A 14,713-nucleotide genomic window follows, 5' to 3' on the forward strand; every position below is an offset into this window, starting at 1 on the left:
AAAGTATTAAAAGTGCTAGTACACAAAGTGACAAACCCACCACACAAATCCTAAAAGAAGAACTGGTAAAAATCCCTGCCCATGCTTCAGGTCAACTACCCTCTATTGACTCCCTGAAACGCACAATTGCACGCACTAAACGACTCACTAGCACAACCCAACCCAACCCAACTTGTTTTGATGAAATTATTATTTCACCCGAAATGGCCATCACACACAATAAAGATAAATTTATTCTTTTTGATAATGAAAGCAGTCCAAACAGAATAATTATGTTTGCAACTGCAAGTAATTTACGAAAAATCCAACAGTGTCCCCAATGGATGATGGATGGAACATTTAAACCCTGCCCAAAACCTTTTTACCAACTGTATTCCATCCACGGTTTATACCATCATTCTAACATACCTTTCATTTACTGTTTGCTACCCAACAAACAGCAAACAACTTACACCGAAATTTTAAATGTTCTCAAAACGGAAATCAATAATTATTTTCCTGAAAAAATAATTATTGATTTCGAATTAGCTATGATTAATAGCATTTTGAGAACATTTCTTCACACAGCAATCCAGGGTTGCTATTATCATTTTAATCAGAGTATATGGAGGCATCTCCAAAAATCTACTTTAAGTATACTATACTCTACAGATAGCACCTTTGCCTATCAAGTTAAAAAGTTAATAGCCCTGGCCTACGTCCCTGTTACAGATGTTGCTGAACATTACAATTTATTAATTGACAGCGCATATTATAAGAGGAATGAGGATAAACTAACACCATTGCTAGACTATTTTGAAGACACTTGGGTGGGAAGGTTGCACAGATCAGGACATCGACGCCAGCCCAAATTCCAAATCCCTTGGTGGAATGTCTATCTCAGTACTTTAAACCAAGAGGCTAAAACCAACAACAGTGTTGAAGGGTGGCATAATGCTTTCCAAGCAACTACAAACAGAGGCAAACCCACATTCCATAACCTTCTAGAAGCTTTGAAAAAAGAACAAAGCTATCAGGAACTAAGAATGGAACAATCAGTGTCACAAATAGGTCCAAAACTCACTAAACAAACCCAACAAATGTTCCGACTACTTCAAAGTCAAGTCACATTATACCCTACAACTAGAGGATTAGAATACCTGGCAATAATAGCAAAAAGTCTACTATAAAAATGTAAAGTAAATATACGAATGTCTTCTTACAATAATAATAAAAATTACATGTCATAAACATATATAATGAATTATAAATAAAACATATTTGTTTGCCAATTTTTTTAAATTTATGTTAAAAAATTCGTAACAAATATGCAATGTTTATAATTTTTTATAACATACACATAACATTAAAAATCGACATTTCCCACCCAATCAAAATTGTAAAATAAATACTTACAATTTTTGGACTTGAGAGACGCAATCAAGGAAAAATCAATCCATACAATCCAATCCAATATCTTACTATTCCAATATGGGAAACCCTCAAAAACCCGAAAATAAAATGTAAAACGTAAAAAAACGCTCCAGGAAATCCCGAAAACAGTAGTGTGGACACTTTAGGATTTCAAGTTATATACACACTATTTTAAAAAAACGGTCACGCATATCAATTTATCAATCCAAATCGAAACCCTCAAAAAAACCCGAAAAAGGTTTAAAAAGTGTAAAAACCGCTCCTGGCAAACACGAAAAATGGGAGATAAATGTCAAAATATAAGCATAATAACTTAAACATTAGTTTCTCCGTTAAAAAAACACGCTTCCTTCCATGTAGTTTTCATGCGAGGAACCAAAACCTGTAAAATAACATACATAACGAAAGCCACCCACAAATACCCCCTTCACATTTGTAAATATAGTAACAATTAACATTAACCATGTAAGAAGACATTTCCGAACACTTAAAATTAGACTTGAAGGAAAAAAAGCACGACACATCTATAACGGAGACTTTTCACCCAAACGCTACTTAAACTATTAATACATACACCAAAAAACACTACAGAGTTCGATTATACCCTCAAACATGACCACTTACTTATAATTTGTAGTTAAAAATAACCTTACCTCTCTCCACGCGAAGCAACTCCCAACCGCGAGCTTCTCCAGTCCTGAATGGAGCGCAATAACCTTACGAGGTAAAAAAGTAGTCCCCTTAACCCATTTGTGTAAAAGGATAATAGAATAAACAATGTCATATGGAAAATATATAATACATACACATGTATAATGTAACAAATTAATACACTATACTCATGAAAACTTTTCCTTTATTAACAAAAATAAATATATTTAATATAAATTAATATATAATATTTATTATATATTAATAATATTAAATAATTATGTAAGACTTTGAATAAAAGATGTAAATATTTTGTTATTGTGTATATTGATATGAATAATTTTGTGTATAATTTTAATAAAACATTATAAATGTTTATGGTAATAATTAATAATGATAAATAATATAACTTATTTATTGTTATTAATATAACTATTAGAACCATTTAGTATATAAAGAATGGCCTGAAAAAAAGTATCTATTTTATCTGTGAATGTATATATTATGTTAATAATAAATGAATGTTTATGTTTATTAATTAATAATAATAATAATTAATAAAATAATAATTATTTTTATTAATTATTACACAAAGTTTTATAATTATTTCTAACTATAACAAAAGTATATAATTGCTTTACTAATATTTGGTCAATACCAGATATTACAATTAAACATATTGTTTCCCTATACAATTATAAACTTTACTACCAAATCGATTTATATGTTTTATGTAAAAACAACATTTTGTGAAATATACACCAATAAAATGTTTTTTTGTATTTCTATTTATCCTAACAAATGTAATAATAGTCATGTTACTTGTTAAAAAGAAAAATGTATTATATATATTTTATTATATTAATATTTAATATTAACATTATTAAATATTAATGTAAGAAATGTATAACAAATCATTATTTTATGTATTTCTATATAAATACTTTAAATTGTAAGTGACTGATGGGAATATGTAAAATTTACTGAAAGAATCTAGTAATCAAACTTTTTTTTTACATTGACAACATGTATATAAATGTAAAGATGTTATTCTGTGAATAATAAAAGTCAAAAAAATGTGATGTTATATTTGTTTGTGATTGTATTGTAGTACACAATAAAAAATTAAAAAATTGTTTAATAAAGTTATTTGAAAACATCTATGTTGCATTAATTTTTAATATTAAAATAAGTAATGAACAAATGTATAAAAATGTGCTGCACACTGACAAATTTTATATGTATTATTACTACTACAGTCAATCTAATATCATAGAAGCTGCAGGACACTAGCAAAAAATTATTTACTATTCCTACTACACTCAAGGTAATACCATAAAATGTGGTGGAGACTAACCAATGTTTTTTTATTAATCCAACTCCAGTGTAGGTAATATTACTGATGGTGCTGGACACCAACCAATTAATAATTAGAATTCCAACTCCACTCTAGCTACTGTCTGGAAACATGCTAATACATATATTGTTTTGATCAAAATAAAGCGTACTAATGTAAAGTTATAATAATAGCTATTTTCATGTAATAGATTTAATGTATCAGTGTTAATTTACACTATACATCAGCACTCTAAAATACCCAAAACTGTCCCAAAACACTAAAAAGACCCCTTCACCCTAAAGGCCAAAACTGACCCTGAACCCTACAAATACACCTTTACCCACAAACTGAAAACTGACCCTGAACCCTACAAATACCCCTTTACCCACAAACTGAAAACTGACCCTGAACCCTACAAATACCCCTTCACCCACAAACTGAAAACTGACCCTGAACCCTACAAATACTCCTTTCCCCACAAACTGAAAACTGACCCAGAACCCTACAAATACCCCTTTACCCACAAACTGAAAACTGACCCTGAACCCTACAAATACCCCTTTACCCACAAACTGAAAACTGACCCTGAACCCTACAAATACCCCTTTACCCACAAACTGAAAACTGACCCTGAACCCTACAAATACCCCTTCACCCACAAACAGAAAACTGACCCTGAACCCTACAAATACTCCTTTCCCCACAAACTGAAAACTGACCCAGAACCCTACAAAAACCCCTTTACCCACAAACTGAAAACTGACCCTGAACCCTACAAATACCCCTTCACCCACAAACTGAAAACTGACCCAGAACCCTACAAATACCCCTTTACCCACAAACTGAAAACTGACCCTGAACCCTACAAATACCCCTTTACCCACAAACTGAAAACTGACCCTGAACCCTACAAATACCCCTTTACCCACAAACTAAAAACTGACCCTGAACCCTACAAATACCCCTTCACCCACAAACTGAAAACTGACCCTGAACCCTACAAATACTCCTTTCCCCACAAACTGAAAACTGACCCAGAACCCTACAAATACCCCTTTACCCACAAACTGAAAACTGACCCTGAACCCTACAAATACCCCTTCACCCACAAACTGAAAACTGACCCTGAACCTCTAAAAAACTCCTTTACCCACAAACTGAAAACTGACCCTGAACCCTACAAATACCCCTTTACCCACAAACTGAAAACTGACCCTGAACCCTACAAATAACCCTTTACACAAGAACTGAAAACTGACCCTGAACCTCAAAAAAACCCATTTACCCACAAACGTAAAAATTTTCCAAATCCCACTAAATACACCTTTACTCACGAACAGAAAAATGACCCTGAACCCTAAAAAATTAACCTATAACAAAAACTATTGAACTGAGCCAGAACACTATAAATAATAATGAACACAACATTAAACATGAATATATAATAAAAAATTAATATTTTACAAAAACATTAATAAAATATATTATCACATTAGCTATAATAATAATTTTGATTAATTAATATTGTTTAATTCCAATTAATTAATTAACATCAACATAAATTAACACATTACATTGAAATGTATCCAATTAATGTAATTAAGTCATTATTCTAAATTAATTACCAATTAATTTTTTTAAATGATATGCAATATATTAATTACATCATTAACTAATTATAATTAATGTGTTAGCAATTTATAAATGTAAATAATATGCTAATTCTTTATAAAATAAATCACTAATTGTTAATAATTATTAACCAATGTATCAATTAAAATCATATACAAATCAATTTATAAAAATAATAATTAATAATAATTATTTAATCAATTAATCAATTAAATTATATGCTAAATAATCAATTAAACAATTAACTAATTAATATTAATTAATTACCAATTAAAATCTAATTAAAACAATTACCAAACATATATTAAATAATTAATTATTATTAAATTACTTCCCACCCTATTCCCCTATAAACCCACAACCCGCTCCTAAACATTAAGTACTATTTTTTTATATATTATATATATATTATTTTATAAAATCAATATTTTCTAACATTTTCTCGATATTTTTTACTTTCACTATATTTCGATATTTTGTCTGGTCGATATTTTTGAGTCGATATTTTTGTATTCGATATTTTTGGGTCTTTTTTACAGTCGATATTTTGTCCAACGATATTCCTATAGTCGATATTTAGTTAATGTCGATATTTTTCCGTCGATATTTTGTCAATTCGATATTATGTAGTCGATATTATGTCCAGTTACCGGTCTCAGGCCCTATTGCCCCGGTAACGCAGCCGTTTTTCCATGCTCAACTCAGGTCTCAGAATTCACGTTGTCAGCTCCTTAGTCCCTCTCATGACCCGAACGGGTGCGCTCCCTGCGCGGCTAACAGCAATACTATCGCCCTACAGCGTGATGCGGGGTCCCTTCTACCTGCGTGCAGAGTCTCCTATTACCCGCAAGGTACTTTTATTTGTCCGTCACGTAGGCTGTAGGCCGTGGGGTGCTCTCCTTACTCTCCAAACGTACTATGTCCTCGGGCTGTTCCCTTTTCCCTTGGCGCCCTTTCCTTTCACCGCTCTGGGTCTGCTCTCTGTGCCTGCAGCATTTGTCCTCGCACCCTCGCCCTCACTCATGCAGCGCTGCGTACCTGTCTCCCGCTTCCACCTACGCAGTACAGGGTCCAGGCACACCGCACCGCACTTACCTGGGCACTGCTGTCGAACACTGCAGCTGGTATTTCGTTTCCCCTTTCAGCGTGTCGGTTGCCTCACATCTTTCCACACCACTGCGTCACTCAGGGTTCCCTGGGCCTCATGGCTGTCCCCCTCCAGTCCTGCGAGCTCTGTGTTGTGTGAGCTGGTCCTCCGCTGCTCCACCTCGAAACGGCTCCCAGCTTCCCAGTCAACCCACACAGGTATTACTCCGCTGTTCTTGCTCTCCGGCTGAATTCTCTGGTACCGTGCCGCACAGCCCTTGTCTCAACAAACCCGCACCTCAAGTACTGGACAGCCTCCCGGCCGCCATTTAGATGCTCCTCGTCGGTCCGTGGACTGCTCCGGGCACCAAGACGCTTGGCTCGTCGTTATCATTCTCCCCATCCGCGGTCTCAGCAGAGCGGTTCTTCAGCCCTCCGCACTCTTACTTTAAGTCCCTTTAGCCGTTATGCTCCGCCGCCATCTTGCAGTTCCTTACAAAGCCGCTCCACTGCTGTAACTTGCACCTGGGTCGCGCAGGAGGCTCCGATTGCTCCGAGATCGCTTATGTGCCTGTTCCCAACTTCTGTAACATTCGAAGCGCTGGTATTCTCAGTCGGGCATATTTAAAAACAGGATTTTCTCAGGTATCGGGCACGGAGCCACTAGCTCACGCCACCTCTCCCATCTGCGCTCAAGCCACGCCCCTTCAAAGTGTTGCAATATTCTCATATGTACTTCCAGTTTGGTGCTGCCTACATAATATAAATCGCAGCTACACCGTAGTACATACACAGCAAACTCTGTGCGGCAGGTGTAATTGGCTCTGAGAGGTATCGGGTAGTGGAGAAGGGAGTCAAATACGATGTAGTGTTCTCACCGAATTTACACGCCCTGCAAGAGCTGCATTTAAAAAAAAACCCTTGCGCGGGGTCAGCCAACTACATGTTTGTTTAGTTTCTGGACTGCTAGTCACCAGTTCATTCCGCATGGAATATGCTCTTCTGAATGTAATTGTCGGGGTCTTAGGTATCACTTCCTTAAGAACTTGGTCTGTTAGGATAATAGGCCATTCTTTTTTTACTATTTTGGTTATTGCTTTGGCCTGTCTGCTGTAGCCAGTAATCAGTCTGATTTCATCTGTACTATTTTGTCTCTCCATGGCGGTGATGGAGTTCCTATGGGGGTCCAACAGGGATGGGCGATCTAAAGCATTAGCTTTAGCCATTGCAGCGTCCAGGCGGTCAGAAGCATAACCTCTTGCCATCAGTCTATTTTTGGCCTCCTGTTGGTGATGCTGTCTTGCCTCAACAGTACTGCACGCCCTATGTATCCTTAAAAATTCCCCATAGGAATGCTGGCTATTGTGTGCTTGGAATGAAAACTGCTGACATGAAGTATAGTCTTCCCTGAGGTGCTCTTCCTATGGAGGCTAGTTTCAATTTTACCTTCCCGAATTTGAACTTGGTCATCAAGGAAGTTCATTGTTTTAGCATCAATGCTAGCAGTGAAATGAAGATTTAATTAATTCACGTTGATGTTGTTTACAAAATCTTTGGCTTGTTGTACATCATCAATATACCTCCAGTATTTCAGAATATGGTTGTTCCAAGCTGTCGCATGTTGTGCTTTGAGGACATGTTCCTCCCACCAGCCCACGTGGAGCCCCGCGTAGCTGGGGGAAAAACATGCCCCCATTGCCACCCCTCTAAGTTGTTTAAAGACAGAGTTGTCAAACAAAAATATATTATTATGTAAACACCTGTCTATCATTTTTATAAGCATCTGATTGTGGCGATGCATTTCAATCGGTCTTTTGTTTAAATAAATATTTGACAGCTCGCAGACCATCATTATGGGAAATACTTGTGAAAAGGCTAGATATGTCCATAGTTAAGAACAACAGATTATCAGACCAGTCACAATTGTTCAACAAATATAAAAATTCAGTGGTATCTTTCATGTACGCTGGTAATGCAGTCACCAATTCTTGAAGGAAAAAGTCTATGTACTTAGAGGTATTCTCAAAGGTGCTACCAATTGACGAAACAATTGGCCTTCCTGGTACAGGGATTTCACTCTTGTGCACCTTCGGAATGAAGTAGATGTTAGGGAGAATGGGATGTTCATTAAAAAGAAATTTATGTTCGTCCTTAGAGATGGGTCCTTCACCTCGCCATTCATTGAGATCATCCTTGTATTGTTTCTGTATAATGGTCACCACTTTCATGTCTATTTTCATGTAACATTCTTTGTCCCCCAGGTGCCGGAGAGCTTCTGATATATATGCCTTCCTATCCCACAATACAATATTTCCGCCTTTATCAGATTGATTTATAATGATGAAATTATTGTCTTTTAATCGTTTCATAAGGTCGGAGTATTGTTTCATATGTTTACTTGGTCATTTGAATGATTCCTTGGTGGCATGTTGTAATTTCTTAAGCTCATATGTAATGCGATCAGCATAGATGTCTATAGCATTGCGTGGCATACTGCAAATATAAGTGGACACAGGTTTGAAAGGGCTTTTTGTAGTGTGCGTGATCGTTATTTCCTCACTCTCAGCAATTTCCTGGGTGCTACTTGTGCCCGGATTGTCATATTTTAAATCATGTAGCGTTCGCATAAGTCCCACTTCACTAGCCTGTAATCCGATATGATCTGTATGGCTCTCGCTCGTGTTTTCTTTCCTATTGGACAGCTGATTCTTAATTGCATAATATTTGTGTAGTTTGATTTTTCTAATGAACTTAAACACGTCTATGCTGGTATTACAGTAGTTGAAATTACTTTGAGGGTAAAAGGATAGTCCTAGGGACAATAGTTGTTTTTCTGCTTCATCTAAAACTGTGTCCGTTAGGTTGACTATGGTGTTATCATGCCTTAGTTTTTCTTTTTCCAAAAGCGTTTTTTCTACAGTCTTCCATTTCCTGCTTGTACATTTGCGCCTCTGTCGTCTCCTTGCGTTCCTCCTTTGTTTATTGCGGCGCCTTGATTCCTCGGGCGTAGTGTTGATTTCCTTTGCAGTCTGATATATTCCATTTCTTCAGCCAGTGTTAATTGCCCCAGATCCCCTTGTTTTGCACCTGGGATGCTGTCTTCAGATTCAGTTTCGCTCGGGGCTAAACTTGCATTAGAGGCCGATAGATTTGAATCACTGGTTGCAGGTTCCATAGGTCTCACAATAGGTGCCTGCTTCATAGCTTCACTGCCTTTTTTCTTTGGAAGATGATCAAATTTACGAGCAAATGCAAATATTTGCCCGGACTCATAATCATGTTGATCCCGAGCAATTTTAAACGCTTTTCTGTTTTTTATCGTTTCCTCTTGTTTACATAAGCGTTCTTTCATTTCCCTTGTAGTTTTGTCAATATAAGCTTTTTTATTGGTGTGTTCAATCTTGCTCAATAAATCATTCAAACACACAATTTATTCCAAGTTCTTTTCCCGATCTATTCTTGCATATTTAACCAATAGGCAAACTAATCTCATTGATGCATCTAAGTTGTTTTCTGCCCACTCTTTAAGAAGCAGTGGGTTTGGATTTTCGAAGCTTGGAGCCAGCATAATCCGGAGTCTACGCGGGACTCTTCCTACTTCATGGTATTTTCCTAGGGAGCGAATTTCCCACCACTTAGTCAATTCACTGCGGCTGTTTTTTTCCAAGGCCTTCATTAGACTTTTATCATCTGAATTACTGCCAATTTCCACTGTCTTCTTGGCGCCTCCTCCCTGCACCACTTTCGGCAAGTTTAAAAAAAGCTGTTCTGCTGCTTTCTCTCTTTCCCATTCGTCAGACATGCCACCGTATATGTAATTCCAATAAACATATGAAGAAAAAGGGGACTGTTGTTCACTCACTCTATTGTCCCGTACTAATTATATCGGCACTTCCCAACCTGCTCAGATATCGTAGTAATTGCTCACCGCATGTAGATGTCACTGGTCTTAATCCTCCGACTGCAACCAGAGAAATCCGCTGTGTGGTTCTGCAACGTGCTTGAAGAAATCCGCAGGGGCCGGTCACCTATTGCTCCCCACTGAACAAACACTCCAATCGGTTTGAAATTTGGCCAGCCAACTCGTGGAAGGGGTCAGCGTAGTTCAGGAACAAACCGGTTTCCTGATATGAATCAACTCCACAGCTTCCCAGTGCCTTAACGCACTGAAACAGGAACACAGACTCGGTAATAAGCCAAAATCAGATTTTATTTTTTCATTGCTTCAAATAAGTGGAACGGTGCATGCCTCAAGACGCGTTTTGGACACGAGGCTGTGTCCTTGCTCACTTGACAAACTTTGAGGCTGAACAGTGCAATTTAAAACACCCAGTGGCGCCAAACACAGCAGCATAGTAATCGAAAGCGGACAAGAGCTTCGAGTGCAACAAGTGATGTCTAGCACCTCCATCTTTTAGTGGCTACAAACCATATGGCTTGCACTAGCACTGCCTAATAATACATTATAACATGAGCGCTACAATGTTAATAATATTAAAAATATTTAAAAAGTTGAACAATATCTCAATTCATATAGTCTTATTGCATGCCCTTAAAAATACATGCGTATATGTATAAAATATATAATATAGATATCTAAATTAATTGAAAAAATCATAGGCTTTCAGGAAAGTTATAGTTAGGGTGACATTTCACTCATACAAAACCAAAGAAATGTATCCATTATAGTTAGCTGAGCTAACTATAACTTGTGAGCTAACTATAACTCGCGCCCCCGCAATGCACTGCTGATGTTGTCACATATTACATCACTCATGACATGGTCAGTGACATCACTCATGACATCTCAAATGATATCACTGATTACATCATCCAGTGACTATGAGTGTTTCTAAAAAGTTGACGAATGTTATATATATATATATATATATATATATATATATATATATATATATATATATATATATATATATATATATATATATATATATATATATATATATATATATATATATATTACCTACTGGCGGTCGCCAGTAGGTAGTTATAGTTAGGACCTAGTTTCCATAGGAAATCCTCAACATTCTATTTGGAATAACTTTGGCCCTGGTTGAAGAATCTTAGCGAATGCGAATTTCTCAAAGAAGATGGCTCGGTCCGCTGCGCTCCTTCCCTAAAAGTTTGGGGGGGATTGGTCAAGTGGGGGCTGATATAAAAGGGGGGTCCCAAAACGTGTTTTCTCCATGTTATTTTCCATAGGACCTTTAGACTCGGCTACAGGTCGAACGGGTGAATGGATTTATAAGAAATTTGGCAAAACTGTACAGTCCGGCTCGCAGATTACGCTTTTTTTTGGAATGGTGTAAATCCGTTCAGTAGTTGCTGAGGAAATTAAAGTTAAAGTCAATTATATATCTATACGCGCGCACACGTGCGCGCACCCAAACGGCTGCGCGCGCGAGCGGAATTTTGTTGCGTGACGTCTGTTAACGTTCGATTCGAAGGAAATCAGGAAGTGTTGACCGCCATTTTGTCATTGCGAGTAAATATATTGTTGATTTCAAAGCGTTGGAATATGGAAAGGGGAGAAGGTAGAGATTGTTTTGCTGCGTAGGTTTTCTCAGGGTGTGCAGTAAGGCCCTTAAACGCGAAAATATATATATATTTTTTTAAACAATGTTGCGTGGTGCGCGCACTCGGTCGCGCACACCTTTTTACAAGAGTGTGAAAATGGAGATAAATCAGAAGTTTGAGTGCTTAGATATAAGGTGGCTCTGAAAAGAGCCATTGTGTTAATTGAGTGTTTTCTGCATTTATAAGTAAGTACCGATGCAGAGCCTGATGTTGCAGAGGAAGATTCTGTTTCCCTCATTCGTGAAATGAACTCCGTCTCTCCTATAGACGTCTTGCATGTGGTATCGCAAGTTGTTGTGGTAAATAGAACCCATGCTATAATCTCTGAAGAACGCAGAAACAGATTTATTTACATGTCTCCTTGCTTTCTCAAATTGTGCACAATGGTGATTGGACCAATTCCATTTCTGTCTTTGGCATATATTGGAATATACCAAGGCAGATCGAGGAAAAAGTGTCATCAATTGTCGAAAGGTGTCTTTTAGAAGCATTTCCAGACCTACCCCAGTCAATGTGCCTAGATCGTTCCCACCACAGTGCACAATTATAAGGTCTGGTTCTGGGAGATGCATAAAAGTTTTCACCAATGGAATCAATTGGTGACATTTCAATCCTCTTTTGGAAATCCATGTTATGTGTACATTTGGTAAGCTGAGGTTGCAAATTCGTCTGCTTACTGCATATTTTTCACTCCAGTGAATATAACTGTGTCCTATTAGCCAGACCTTCATTTTCAAGGGATTTGTAGTCGCCCTCCGATCGGTTCTGGAAGTGGAATGGTAGTTAGAAGTTGAAATTCTAAATAAAGAAAAAGGAAGAGGCTGGGTGTGGTTTAAAAAATAAAAATGATTGGTTGATTGTAAGAAGTGGAGATTGAACAGTACGTTGCATGTTAATGTTTATGTTAAACGAAAAGTATTATTGGGTGTGAAAAAAAAAGACATGTAACAGAGCTGTGGATTGGCAGGTGTTTCTGGAGGGAAAACAGTGTTGTTACTTTGCTGTAGAACGTTGAGATATGAACTTTTGACCTGTGCCTTCAGCCAGGTGCAGAATGAGGTGTTACCATGGAAACAGCCAGAGATGGCAGTGGGTGATGGGTGAGTTTTATGTGACATTGAAAATATTGTGAGGGAGAACCAACTGAAATGTAATTGCTTACGTTACGCGCTCCGCATTGCTTCCGGGAAGCTGCGCTTCGCGCCTCGCGCACCGGAGCACTTCCGGGTGCGCTAACGCGGCGCGTCATATGACGGATTACGCAAGAACGCGATACGTCATTGGGGCTCCACCGGAACTGATCGAATTGGTAGTCTACAGTGTTTCTGGATGTTTCAGACTGAAGCTGGCGTCAGCATGAGAGCACCTCGTGGCTACATCGTGGCCATTCCGCGAGCAATCATGGCAGTCGCTCCCCACCGGAAGTCTGCAGGAGTCGGGGGCCTCGGTGACTCTTGTAGAATCTTCAAGGCTGACGGGACGCTTTTGGGAATGGGGCTCATGCCCTAGCAGTCAAGCGTCCGCGTTCCAGGGTTGCCCAGAGCCATCCTTGCAGGCCAGGCCTAAGTCTGTGGAGCCGACCGCCATTTCCTGAGCTCCGTGGCAGCCGCCTGTCGCTGTATGGGAAGAGTGGGTGCGATTCAGCCGGATGGCGGGTGAGACGGTGTAAATGTGATGGTTGGACCAGGGCACCGCAGGACGTGTCTTCAGGTCAAATGGATTGTGGGACAAGGTCCAGAATGGAAGAGGCATTAAAAGGCAAGAAGTTCCGCCTGACCCCGGGAGCCGGCCGCCTATGTCGTGGGCGATCTCAGGCCATACCAGGGGAACAAGACTTGGCGAGGGGGCAGGAGCCAAGCGCCCCCTCCGAGTCCGCGTTTCTTGGACCCTGAAGTATGGCACTCAACATTCAGAACTTATGACATTTGTGCAAGGCAGGGACATCGAAGCCTCTCAGGGACCAAGTATATCCAGAGTCCTTCCTACAGAAGGTGGTGGGGGTGGCGGCATTAGCAAGGCATCCCCCCACACAACTTGTCGGACCCTGAAGTATGGCTCTCAACATCCAGAACTTATGACATTTGTGCAAGGCAGGGATATCCAGAGTCCTTCCTACAGAAGGTGGTGGGGGTGGCGGCATTAGCAAGGTATCCCCCCACACAACTTGTCGGACATGACCTCTGGATGTACTGGGTGTTCAATTTCAGAATTGAAACTACTAAGAAGCAATTAGAAGTGTTGTTTTCATGTTGCAGTAGGTTCCATGTAAATAGTTATTTAATACAACGTTTTATCCTGTTACTTTGCTGGTGTGTTGTATATATTTATAATATTTGCATAGTGTTTGTCGTTATTTTGGGCGGGGTGGGTGGCGGAGCCGAGCTGTCTTGCAGCCATCATGGCGTCGAGCTCGGTTCCTCTCTCTATATTCATGTTTTTTCTAACGATTTATATGTTATAGTTTGCTAGCACGATACAGCGGATAGTCCGCATTTTATATATATGTCCTTTTTAAAAACTAAATAGAGTATTGCGACTTTATGCTTATTTGTGAACAGAGAATGACCCAAAGAGAACCAATTTTGAACAATCATAGGCTATTGGCAGTGGGCAGAGAGGCCATGACACAGAAAATGGCTGTTACTTACGTGCATGATGGGGCCTAAAAGGGACTAGATGGCGTGGCCACTGTTTCGCGACTTTCACTTTACTTTTAACAATGGCTGTGGTGAACATAAATGAACGCCGCTTATGTATACCTAATTGTAGTCATTTTCCACAAAAAAGCTTTTGATATTTGCTATTAAAAAACAAAGAAAAACACTGAAAAAACCATAGGTTATAGACCATATATAGTTAAATATCTGAAGTCCATCTCTGCACTGCATGGAGATACAGGTCGTCGATCAGAAGATGTGCTGGCCACCTCTAATGGTAATAGTGTGGCCAGGGCTCTTGTCGTTGCCTCTGCAAATTGCAGAGGGTGCACTTGTTTGA

The sequence above is a fragment of the Lissotriton vulgaris genome, chromosome 2_1 (assembly GCF_964263255.1).
Source record: "Lissotriton vulgaris chromosome 2_1, aLisVul1.2, whole genome shotgun sequence".
Taxonomy (NCBI): Eukaryota; Metazoa; Chordata; class Amphibia; order Caudata; family Salamandridae; genus Lissotriton; species Lissotriton vulgaris.